Source organism: Chlorocebus sabaeus, chromosome 2 (assembly GCF_047675955.1).
Source record: "Chlorocebus sabaeus isolate Y175 chromosome 2, mChlSab1.0.hap1, whole genome shotgun sequence".
In the NCBI taxonomy this organism is placed as follows: domain Eukaryota; kingdom Metazoa; phylum Chordata; class Mammalia; order Primates; family Cercopithecidae; genus Chlorocebus; species Chlorocebus sabaeus.
This window is the reverse complement of record NC_132905.1, coordinates 92,225,262-92,238,404: the sequence shown is the minus strand read 5'-3', so window position 1 is coordinate 92,238,404 and position 13,143 is coordinate 92,225,262. Positions and strand designations below refer to the sequence as shown.

Genomic DNA, 13,143 nt, shown 5'->3' with positions numbered 1-13,143 from the left:
TGATGTTTCTGTCTGGAGCCCAGGAAGCAGGGAGGAGGAGCTCCACATCAGTGCACACTGGTGTGCATCTGCGGGGGACCCCTGCACAATCTGCATGATCAACCCCAACCTGGGTCCATGTGAGCTGTCTGCTAAAAAGGTATGAATTGCATACACAGTACTTGTATTAACAAAATCAAAAATATTTAAAGTATATATAAGAAAAGACAACATGGAAGAAGAGAGAGCAGAGTACAGGAGAGAGGGAAAGGAGGGGGAGAGGAGGGGAGGAGAGAAGAGAGAAGGGGAGAGAGGAGTGGAGGAGGAGAGACGAGGGGAGGGCAGAGGGGAGGGGAGAGGAGAGGGGAGGACAGGAGGGTAGGAGGGGAGAGGGGAGAGGAGGGGAGGAGCAAAAAGGAGAGAGGGGAGAGGGGAGGGGAGGAAGGGAGAGAAGGGGAGAGAAGGGGAAGGAGGGGAAAGGAAGGAGAGGAGGGGAGAAGGGGAGGGGGGAGAGGAGGAGGGAAGGGGAGGGGGAAGAGGAGGGAAGAAGGGGAGAGGAAGATAGGAGTGGGGAGGGGAGGAGAAGAGGAGGAGGGGAGAAAAGAAGAGGAGGGGAGAAAAGAAGAGGAGGGGAGAAAAGAAGAGGAGGGGAGAGGAGAAGAGGAGGGAACGGGAGGAGGGAAGGGGGAGAGGAGGGGAGAAGAGACAGGAGGGGAGGGGTGGAGGGGGAAAGGAGGGGACGAGGGGAAAGAAGAGGAGAAGGGGAGAGGAGGGGAGGAGAGGAGGAGAGAAAGGGAAGAGGGGAGGAGGGGAGAAGAGAGGGGAAAGGAGGAGGGAGGGGAGGAGGTGAGAGAGGAAGAGGAGTGGAGGAAGGGAGAGGCAGGGAGGAGGGGAGCGGAGAGAGGACAGAGGATGGGGGAGGAGGGGAGGAAGGAAGGGCAGGAGGGAAGGGGAGAGGAGAAGGGAGGGGAGGAGGGAAGAGGAGAGGTGAGGGGAGGACGGAAGAGGAGAGAGGAAGGGAGGCAAGAAGGGAAGGGAGGAGATGAGAAGGGAGAGAAGGGAAGAAGAGAGGAGAGAGGAGAAAAGAGGAGAGAAGTGGAGAGGAGAAGCCAGGAGAGGGGAGTAGAGGGGAGAGGAAGGGAGAGGAGAAGAGAGAAGAGAAGAGAAGGGAGAGGGGAGAAGCTGAGGGGAGCAGGGAGCAGCTCCTCTCTGCTTCTTCAAATTCTGCCTTCTAAGGAGGGAGACAGTACCTGTCCTTTGAGATTTTTGTGAAACCCTCTCTGTGTGCTTTTGCGTCTTCCTATTTCACTCGGTGAAACACCCTGGATCTTCTTGGGGTCCCTGGTTGTAACTCTGTTTTACTCATTTTCGTGCCAGGTTGGTATTCTAGGCATTATTGTTGTTTCTTCAGCCCATTTGGATCCTTTTAAAAGACCAACCAGTTGTCCTTGCAGAGTTGGGGTTCTGCTGCCCTGCAGGGGATCTGACTTCTGGGAGGGCCACTTCCACTGCCCCTCTATGTCCTGCGAGGGTCTGGAGCCCTGACACCCTTAGGACCCCAGACTGGCCCCAGCTGACAGTTCTCTTGCTTCTCTCTCAGATTGAGTTTCTGAGATTAATTGCTCTTGGCAGAGTCCAGGGCTGCACGAGGAGGCTCTGAGCCTGAGTCTGCCAGGGAAGAGGTTGAGTGGAATCCAAGCTGAGAAGGACCTGCCCCTCTGCAGATGCAGACTTCTGAAGATGACTCAGTGGATTGGAGACTGTCCCAAGGGCCACCTTGGGAAGCATGTACTGAAGACAGCAGGGCCACAGAAGGGAAAGAGCCAGGGTCAACCTGACAGCCCCAAAGCAGAGTCACGCTCACCCAGGACGCTTGGATGGAACAGGAACAGACCTGCTTTACAGAATATCCGTGAAACTGTAGACCCCATCAGTTCCACTTATTTCTTCTGGGTTCTTACACTGAAAATCCAGGTTTCTCAGCTTGTACCTTTAGGGAGACCTTTCAGTCCTCTCCCCATCTGCTGACATTGACTAAACACAAAGGAGAGAGGGGGCCTCAGAGGACGGTCCCTGGGACCTTGGTGGGCAGGACCCAGCTTCCCTGTGCAGAAGGAAACTTGAAATCAGGAGACTGAGCCTCACCCAGGGACAGGCCCCACTACTGTGCCCTGACAGGCCCTTGTGGATAGAAAGGTAAAGGGCATGGGCCCACTTGGACCCTGCGGTTTGCTGTGAGTCCAGCTGGGCCTGGTGTGGCCGAGCTCCAGGGTGCTATCAGCCATTTCTGGGTCCCTCATGACCTGGGTGGAGACTATCACCTCTAACTGCACAGTTAGCAGAGCAAAGTCAGGGACACTGTTTCTAGAACCTGGCTGGCTCCCCTCCCCCAGCACAACTGACTGTCTCTCCTGGTTGTCAGGCACTTATGAGCATTAGAGACAGAACACTCCTCAGGGTTCCAAGTGGTCAGTTGTGGCCCACAGGCCACTGGCAAGCAAAGGCAGAGCCACAGAGGGGCTGCTACTCCCCAGAATGTCTCTCCAGTCACTCTGGAGCTGCTGGGGCTCTAGTGCTGGTGAGGGCTGAGATCATGAGATAAAATTGAAACAAACAAACAAAAAATACAAAAAATAAATGAAACAAAAAGCTTTTTTTTTTTTTTTTTTTAAGATAAATAAAATTGATAGACCATTAGCAAGATCAACCAAGAAGAGAGAAAATCCAATGAAATGGGAGATATTACAACTGACACCACAGAAATACAAAAGATCATTCAAGGCTACTATGAACACCTTTATGCACACAAACTAGAAAACTTAAGAGGAGATGGATAAATTCCTGGAAAGATACAACCTTCCTAGTTTAAATCAGGAATAATTAGATAACTTAAATAGAACAATAACACACAGTGAAATTGAAATGGTAATTTAAAAATTACCAAAAAAAAAAAAAAAAAAATTCCAGGACCAGATGGATTCACAGCAGAATTCTACCAGACATTCAAAGAATCGGTACCAATCTTATTGACACTATTCCACAAGATAGAGAAAGAGGGAACCTTTCCTAAATTATTCTATGAAGCCAGTATCACCCTATTACCAAAACCAGGAAAGGACATAACCAAAAAAGAAAACTACAGACCAATATTCCTGATGAACATAGATGCTAAAATCCTTAGCAAAATACTAGTGAACCAAATCTAACAACATATCAAAAAAAAAAAAAAAAAAAATCCACCATGATCAAGTGGGTTTTATACCAGGCATGTAGGGATGGTTTAACATATGCAAGTCAATAAATGTGAACATCACATAAACAGAATCAAAAACAAAAATCACATGATTATCTTAATAGATGCAGAAAAATCATTAGACAAAATCCAACATCATTTTATGACTAACACTCTCAGAAAAATTGGCATACAAGGCACATACCTCAATGTAATAAAAGCCATCTATGACAAACCCACAACTAACATAGTACTGAGTGGGGAAAAGTTGAAAGCATTCCCTCTGAGAACTGGAACAAGACAAGGATGCTCACTCTCACTCCTCTTCAACATAGTACTGGAAATCCTAGACAGAGCAATTAGACAAGAGAAAGAAATAAAGGGTATCCAAATGGGTAAAGAGGAAGTCAAACTGTTGCCGTTTGCTTATGGTATGATTGTTTACCTAGAAAACTCTAAACACTCCTCCAGAAAGCTCCTAGAACTGATAAAAGAATTCACCAAAGTTTCCAGATACAAAATTAGTGTACAGAAATCAGTAGCTCTTCTATACACCAACAGTAACCAAAGTGAGAATCAAATCAAGAACTCAACCCCTTTTACAATAGCTGCAAAAAACAAAACAAAAACAAAAACAAAAACAAAAAAAACTTAGGAATATACCTAACCAAGGAGGTGAAAGACTGCTACAAGGAAAATTATAAAATACTGCTGGAAAAAATCATATATGACACAAACAAATGGAAACACATCTCATGCTCATGAATGAGTAGAATATTGGAAAAAAGACCATACTGTCAAAAGCAATCTACAAATTTAACACAATTCCCATCAAAATACCACCATCATTCTTCACAGAATTAGAAAAAACAACCCTAAAATTCATATGGAACCAAAAAAGAGCCTGCATAGCCAAAGCAAGAATAAGTAAAAAGAACAAATCTGGAGGCATCACATTACCTGATTTCAAAATATAGCATAAGGTCATAGCCACCAAAAAAGCATGATACTAGTATAAAAATAGGCACATAGACCAATGGAACAGAATAGAGAAACCAGAAATAAACCCAAATACTTACAGCCAACTAATCTTCAACAAAAGAAACAAAAACATAAAGCAGGGAAAGGACACCCTATTCAACAAATGGTGCTGGGATAATTGGCTAGCTGCAAGTAGAATAATGAAACTGGATCATCTCTCACCTTATACAAAAATCAGCTCAAGATGGATCAAGGACTTAAATCTAAGACCTGAAACCATAAAAATTATAGAAGATAATATTGGAAAACCCTGTCTAGACATTGGCTTAGGCAAGGATTTCATGATCGAGAACCCAAAAGCAAATGCAACAAAAACAAAGATAAACAGCTGGGACTTAACTAAACTAAAGAGCTTTTGTACACAAAAGGATAGACAGTAAACAGACAACCCACAGAGTGGGAGAAAATCTTCACCATCTATATAGATGACAAAGGGCTAATATCTAAAATGCACCAGGAACTCAAACAAATTATCAAGAAAAAAACACAATCTCATCCAAAAGTGGGCTAAGGACATGAATAGACAATTCTCAAAAGAAGATGTACAAATGGCCAACAAACATATGGAAAAATTCTCAACATTAAAATGACCAGGGAAATGCAAATCAAAACCACAATGTTATACCACTTTACTCCTGCAAGAATGACCATAATCAAAACATCAAAAAATAATAGATGTTGATGTGGGTGTGGTGAATAGGGAACACTTCTACACTGCTGGTGGGAATGTAAACTAGTACAACCACTGTGGAAAACAGTGTGGAGATTTCTTTAAATAACTAAAAGTAGAACTATCATTCAATCCAGCAATCCCACTACTGGGTATATACCTGCAGGAAAATAAGTTATTATATGAAAAAGATATTTGCACACACGTTTATAGCAGCACAACTCATAATTGCAAAAATGTGGAACCAACCCAAATGCTCATAAATCAACAAGTGGATAAAGAAACTGTGATATATGTATATGTGTGTCTGTGTGTGTGTGTGTGTGTGTGTGTGTGTGTATGAAGTAATACTACTCATCCATAGAAAGGAATTAATTAATGGTATTCACAATGACCTGGATGAGACTGGAGACTATTATTCTAAGTGAAGTAACTCAGGAATGGAAAACCAAACATCGCATGTTTTCACTCATAAGTGGGAGCTAAGCTGTGAGGATGCGAAGGCATAAGAATGACACAGTGAACTTTGGGGAGTTGTGGGGAAAAGGGCGGGAAGGGGTGAGGGATAAAAGACCACAAATTGGGTGCAGTGTATAATGCTCGGGTGACAGGCACACCAAAATCTCACAAATCACCACTAAAGAACATACTCATGTAACCAAATACCACCTGTCCCCCAATAACCTATGGAAATAAAAAAACCCGATGGAAATAACCTATGGAAATAAAAATATATAAATAAATAGATATAAATACATAAATATATAAATAAAATATATATAGATTTATAAATATATAAATAAAAAATATATAAATTATAAATACATACATAAAAATAAAAATTAGATTCAATTTAAATTAAAAATTAAAATTAAAAAATTAAAAAAATAAAAATAAACCTTTGTTGTTATGTTTAAGATAGTGTTTGTTGTTTAAATTTAGGTAAATTTTATTCAAATAAGTTTTCCCCTGATGGCAAACACATACAGAAATCACAATGCAGATACAAGCAACTTTCAGTTGTTATTTCAGCACCTGAGGAAAATGTAAAATTAAGAGGCACAGATTGTTTTAACATTGTTTAAATAAATAAAAGGGAAAAAAGAAAAATATGTACACACACATTTTATACTTACACAAAAGATTCCTAAATTATATACACACAAGAGGAGAGTTGCTTATGTGTGGGATAAGATTCCACTAAGAAACAGTTCATCCCAAATTGTGCAGAGGAAGAGGCTTTAATGACAGAACTTTCCTGAGCTGTGGGCAGGGATAAGGGTCCAGACAAGGGAAGGGGAGGCTCCCAGAGGACAGCAATAGTAGGGGGAGGTCGTTCCCACCCCAGGTTTCAAGGAAGGAGAGATGAAATGGTATCATTTGGGCCCAGTGAGGCTCTGTTAAGGGAAAAGGGAAAACTGTCCCCACTTTCTGCTCTCGTCCTCCCATTGGCTGCTGGTGTATGGGCAGTCTTCTGCAAGGGGGCCTGGGCAGTGCAGGCCAGAGTCAGTCTCCTGGGCACAGAGCAGGCGAAGAACGAATCTGGAGAATGACCAGCACTCAGGTTTATTTGACTGAAAGTGCGTGTTTCATTGTATTCATTCACATTCATTTGTATACCTCATAGTGTTGTGAAGATTCACTGAGTAAAACATGTAAAAGTAGAGAATAGTGTCTGGCATTTAAGAAGTGCTTAAAGATGCCATCTCTTACAGCTGTTTGTGTGTGTCCATAATAAAATATCCCTGATAATTTGAACATCCTGAAATGAACAATTCAAAGCCCTAATGGGCATCTGCTTATCCAATAGAGTCCGAAGCCTCACACCAAAGAGGGAAATAAGGAACTGCTCAGGGAACAGAAGGAATGTGCAGTGACAGCTGGTGCCCACTCCTAAAACTGTGCTGCACTGAAGGCTCCAGGTTATTTCCCAAATCAGGGCTTCGGGGTCTTGCTGCCTACCATTCTCCTATTGGTACCCATCAAACATAGGATGACTGAGGCTGTGGGAAGCCTGTTGTCAGGGGACATGTGACCTGGGAGGGAAGAAAGAGCACAGGGAGGAGCCTACGCATGAAAGACAGGACACAGATGGAAGGTGGCCTTTCCCTGTTGACTCTTTGCTGGGTTATGTCCCAACACAACAAAGGACAAAGTGAAAGACTATGAAGAGCTTAATTGTGTCCCCTCCAATATTCATATTGAAAAGGGGCTGAATCCAAGTTGAGAGCCAAATCAGGAATGCAATCCCTTTCATAATTGCCACAAAAATAAAAAAATATATAGGAATACAGCTAACTAGGGAGGTGAAGGATCTCTATGAGAATTACAAAACACTACTCAAAAAATTAAAGATAACACAAACAAATGGAAAAATATTCCATGCTCATGGATAGGAAGACTCAATATCATTAAAATGGCCATACTGCCCAAAGCAATTTATAGATTCAAGGCTATTCCTATCAAACTACAAATGACATTCTTCACAGAATTAGAAAAAAGAAAACTATTTTAAAATTCATATAAACCCCAAAAAAGAGCCCAAATAGCCAAGGCAACCCTGAGAATAAAGAATAAAGCTGGAGATATCTCATTACCCAATTTCAAACTATACTACTGGGCTATAGTAACCAAAACAGCATGGTAGTGGTACAGGAACAGACACAGTGAACAATGAAACAGAACAGAGAGCCCAGAAATAAAGCCACATACCTAAAACCACCTGATCTTTGACAAATCTGCCAAGAACAAACAATGGGGGAAGGACTCTCTCTCAACAAATGGTGCTGGAATAACTTGCTAGCCATGTGCAGGAGATTGAACCTGGAGCCCTTCTTCATACCATATACAAAAATTAACTCAAGATGGATTAAATACTTAAACATAAAACCTAGAACTATTAAAAAACTCTGGAAGATAACCTAAGAAATACCACTCTAGACATAGGACCAGGCAAAGATTTCAACAACAACAACAAAAAAAAAAAAAGCAATTACATCAAAACCAAAAATTGATAAATGGGTTCTAATTAAACTAAAGAGCTTCTTAGCAAAACAAGCTATCAACAGAATAAAAAAGATGACCCATAGAATGGGAGAAAATATTTGCAAACTGTGCATCTGTATTAGTCTGTTCTTGCATTGCTATAAAGAAATACCTGAGACTTGATAATTTACAGAGAAAAGAGGTTTAATTAGCTTGTGGTTATGCAGGCTGTCCAGGAAGCATGAAGCTGACATCTGCTTGGCTTTTGGGGAGTCCTCAGGAAACTTACAATCATGGTGGAAGCTGAAGGGGGACCAAGTATATCATATGGCAAAAGCAGGAGCAAGAGTAGGAGGTGCCACATACCTTTAAATGACCAGTCTCAAGAGAACTCACTCACTATTGTGAGGATAGTACCAACGGGATGATACTAAACCATTCATGAGAAATCCATTCCGATGATCTGATTACCTCCCACCACGTCCCACTTCCAACACTGGGGATTAGATTTCAATATGAAATTTGGGCAGGGACACACATCCAAACTATATCAGCATCCAACAAAGGTCTAATATCCAGAAGCTTTAAGAAACTTAAACAAATTTATGAGGAAAAAAAAATCATTAAAAAGTGGACAAAGGACATGAACAGATATTTTCAAAAGAAGACACATATGTGGCCAACAAGCATATGACAAAAAGTTCAATATCACTAATCATTAGAGAATTCAAATCAAAATTAGATGCCATCTCACACCAGTCAGAATGGCTATTATGAAAATGTCAAAAAATAGCAGATTCTAGCAAGGTTGCCAAAAAAAAAGGAACCACTTATACACTGCTGGTGGGAGTGTAAATTAGTTCAGCCACTGTGGAAAGCAGTGCAGCGATTCCTGAAAGAACTTAAAACAGAATTACCATTCAGCCCACCAATCTCATTGCTGGGTATATACCCAAAGGAATATAAATTGCTCTACCATAAAGACACATGCACGTGTATGTTCATTGCAGCACTATTTGCAAGAGCATATGCATATCAGTGATAGACTGGATACAGAAAATGTGGTACACATACACCATGGAATACTACGCAGCCATAACTAAGAAGGAGATCATGTCCTTTGCAGCAACATGGATGAAGCTGGAGGCCATAATTCTAAGTGAACTAATGCAGAAATAGAAAACCAAATGCTGCCTAGTCTTACTTATAAGGCGGAACTAAACAAGGAGAACATATGAATACTGGGAGAGGAGCAACACACACTAGGACCGACTTGAGGGTGGAGGGTGGGAGGAGGGAGAGGATCAGGAAAGATAACCTATTGGGTACTACGCTTATTACCTGGGTGACAACATTATGTGTACACCAAACCCCTGTGACACACAGTTTACCTATATAACATACCTGCACATGTACCCCTGAACCTAAAATGAGGGTTAAAAAAAAAAAGGCTGGGTGTGGTGCCTTACACATGTAATCCCAGCACTTTGGGAGGCCGAGCCGGGCAGATCTCCTGAGGTCAGGAGTTTGAGACCAGCCTGGCCAACATGGTGAAACCCTGTCTTTACTAAAAATCCAAAAAAAAAAAAAAAAAATTAGCCAGATATGGTGACACATATCTGTAGTCCCATCTACTCAGGAGGCTGAGGCTGGAGAATCATTTGAACCTTGGAGGCGGAGGTTGCAGTGAGCAGAGATTGTACCACTGCACTCCAGCCTGGGTGACATAGCAAGACTCCATCTCAAATAAATAAATAAATAAATAATAAAATTTAAAACAAGAAAGAAAAAGGGTTAAGTCCTAAGCCCCAGTACCTTAGAATGTTACTATGTTTGCAGACAAAGCCTTGAAAGAAGAAATTAAGGTAATTGAGTTTACATGGGTAGGCCCTAATCCAGCATGACTGCTGTCCTTATAGGAAGAGTAGATTATCTGTGCTCCTTGGGCGGAGCAAGATGGCCGAATAGGAACAGCTCCAGTCTCCAACTCCCAGCGCGAGCGACACAGAAGACCGGTGATTTCTGCATTTTCAACTGCGGTACTGGGTTCATCTCACTAGGGAGTGCTGGACAATTGGTGCTGGTCAGCTGCTGCAGCCCGACCAGCGAGAGCTGAAGCAGGGCGAGGCATCGCCTCACCTGGGAAGCGCAAGGGGGAAGGGAATCCCTTGTCCTAGCCAGGGGAACTGAGACACACAACACCTGGAAAATCGGGTAACTCCCATCCCAATACTGCGCTTAAAGCAAACGGGCACACCAGAAGATTATATCCCACACCTGGCCGGGAGGGTCCCACGCCCACGGAGCCTCCCTTATTGCTAGCACAGCAGTCTGCGATCTAACCGCAAGGCAGCAGCGAGGCTGGGGGAGGGGCGCCCGCCATTGCTGAGGCTTAAGTAGGTAAACAAAGCCGCTGGGAAGCTCGAACTGGGTGGAGCTCACAGCAGCTCAAGGAAACCTGCCTGTCTCTGTAGACTCCACCTCTGGAGACAGGGCACAGCTAAACAACAACAAAAGCAGCAGAAACCTCTGCAGATGCAAATGACTCTGTCTGATGCAAACCTTTCTTCCTACGTAAGCACCCCAGGGGAGCAAAAGCCATGTGCTATGGCATACCAGGAGCTGGGGTGATCGCTTTGCTTGCTCACTTAAGCAAACATCATCTCATTTTGCAGCAAGGAAATTGAGGCTAAGTATAGTTAAATAAGATGATCAAGATCAGAGATGAAATAATTGGACAAACCAAAAGTGCTGTAGTCCAAAATCCACCATGTTCCCCATGAGGCCATACTGAGGTTTCTCCTTCATAGGAAGATGGGGCTGGAAGGGCTGTTGTTGGAAAAATGGTTAAGGCCCCTCACTTGATGGATGAACCTCCAGGCCTAGAGGGAGTTTAAGGACTCATTACTCAGGGTTCCCTCAGCAAGCTAGCAGCAAAGCTTGGATGAGAACCTCGATTTCTACATCCAAAGCCTTCATTACCCCTTTTCTTTATTTAAATAATTTTGACTTTACTATATCAGCCATTATGTAAGCTAAATAGAAACAACATTTTTTAGTCTTTTTTTTTTTTTTACCAGTATACCTAGTGTCTATCTATAATAGCAATGAACAATTGAGATGTTTCATTTGTTGAATAAATGAACCATAAGAAAATAAGTAACAAGTAGTTCAATTATGTCCTGCAAAGAAGTTTTGATGCTCTTCCTGCCTATCCCTCCCTCTCAAGTCTCTACTTAAGACAGAGAGGGTAGATCCTTTTGTAGTTCCTAAGCATGATGCTTGAGTGTTCATGTGCATGTGTGAGATGTGCCTCCCTCAAACTTATTACAATGTGGGCACATTATCCATCCAACGTGGAAAAAAAAAGACAGAGAGGGTCCTTGGATACCCAACACCAGCCAGGACCCAAGTCCAAAAGGAAGTTCACATTATTAGACCTTTGTACCTTGTTCATTAAAAAGAATTGGTAACTATACAATAATTTGTTTCCTTTACAGATACTCTAATTAAAAAGAGACATACTAAAATATGGAAAATTCTGCTTGTTTCATCCTACTTGGCTTTAGAATGTCAATTATCCCTACTTTCAATTTCATCCATTTCCAAATATACAGCTTCTTAGAAATGTAGGGAAGCTCTTCTCTGCCTGTAAACATGAGATTTGTCAATCCTTCTATTGTTTATTATTGTATAATTGCAACATCACTTCTGAAGAAAGGACTTTCAGGACCGATAAATTTGGTCATGTCATTTTTTTTCTAGCAGCATTCTGCTTCCTTATGCATTTTCTTATTTCATACCAAGCTTGGTTTATGGGGAGTTTGGGTTAACAGAGCTCTTAAGGGTAATTAGTGTCCAATTAGTGTCCACTTAGGCCAAAGTTTCATGTCTGTGTGAGTTTTTTAACCTCTGGGAAGAATTAAGTAAGTCGGGACTCTGTTTACAAAGCAATGCTGTCTGCCCTGAGCAGTTTATGAGTAATATTCCTAGTTGCTAGATGACCAGACAAAGCAACTCAAAATTTTTTGTTGACCCTTGTGGCTGGTAAAAAGATCAAGACTGACTGCCCAGTAATCTAGATCCTTTCTTTCTGTGCTTGTTCTGTGGGAGTTTCCATAGCCTACAAGTGTCACCAAGAAACTTCATCCAGACACAAAAGGAAGGTTACAAAACTGCTTTTCGGGTGAAACGGTCATGACATTGTCCTTTCCATCATCAGCCCTACTTCAAATGACTAACCCGGAATGAAAGCCTCTATCTACTAACATGCATCCATACCTGATTTGTTTCTCCCAATTTTGCATTATAAAAATTTTCAAAAATACAGAAAAGGTAAAATATAAAAGAATAACATAATAAACATTTTTATATTCACTACTTAGTTTCAACAACTGTTGACATTTTGCTGAGCTATTTGAAAATGAGTTGCACTTTATCTAGTATTTCTGCATGGGTCTCTTGAGAATAAACACATTCCAATACAAGCAAGGTAACATTATGACAGAGGATTCATCCATTTCATTTAGGTTGTTGAAGTTATTGGAACTAAGCAGCTCATAATATTTCCTATGATCCTTTTAAAGTCTATAGGATCTGTAGTGATGCTCCTCTTTTATTCCTAATGTGGTCATTTGTGTCTTCTTTCTTTTTTTCTGGATAAGTCTAGTGAGAGTTTTATCAATTTTATTGATTTTTTTTTTAAAACAACCAGCTGCAGGATTCATTCATGTTACTATCATTATCATTATCATCATCATCATTATTATATTTTAGTTTTTATTTCATTTATTTTTACTTTTATGTTTATTGTGTCTTCTTTCTATTGAGGGTTTAATTTTCTTTCTTGTATTTTCTACATCTTAAGATGAAAATTTAGATTTTTAAAATCTGTATCCCGCACATTTTGATATGTTGTGCTGTAATTTTTAATTAATTCAAACAATGAATTTCATACTTCAAACAATGAGAATATCATGAATAAACTTGCATTAAATGAGCAATTCTTTCTGTGAAATTCAAGTAAATCTCTTATAGCCTTTTTGAGATATAACTAACACACCATGAAATTCACCTTTTTAAAGTGTACGAGTCAGTGATTTTGAGTATATTCACAAAGTTGTACAATTACCAACATTATCTAATTTTATAACATTTTCATCACCCCAAAAAGAAACACCATACCTATTAGTGGCCACTTCCCATTGCCCCCTCCTCCACAATCCCCTGTCAAGCA

The 13,143-nt window shown here is 41.2% G+C and overlaps 1 long non-coding RNA gene and 1 other non-coding gene across 2 annotated transcripts; both read left to right on the top strand.

The window, feature by feature from the left end:
- Nucleotides 1-51: 51 nt before the first annotated feature.
- LOC140709964 (uncharacterized) lies at nucleotides 52-2,961 on the top strand. Its single transcript, XR_012090826.1, has 2 exons — nucleotides 52-139; nucleotides 1,580-2,961. It is a non-coding gene; the product is annotated as an uncharacterized lncRNA (long non-coding RNA).
- An 8,200-nt stretch (nucleotides 2,962-11,161) lies between these two features.
- On the top strand, nucleotides 11,162-11,264 carry LOC119619528 (small nucleolar RNA U13). Its single transcript, XR_005235993.1, has one exon. It is a non-coding gene; the product is annotated as a small nucleolar RNA U13 (small nucleolar RNA).
- Nucleotides 11,265-13,143: the final 1,879 nt, after the last annotated feature.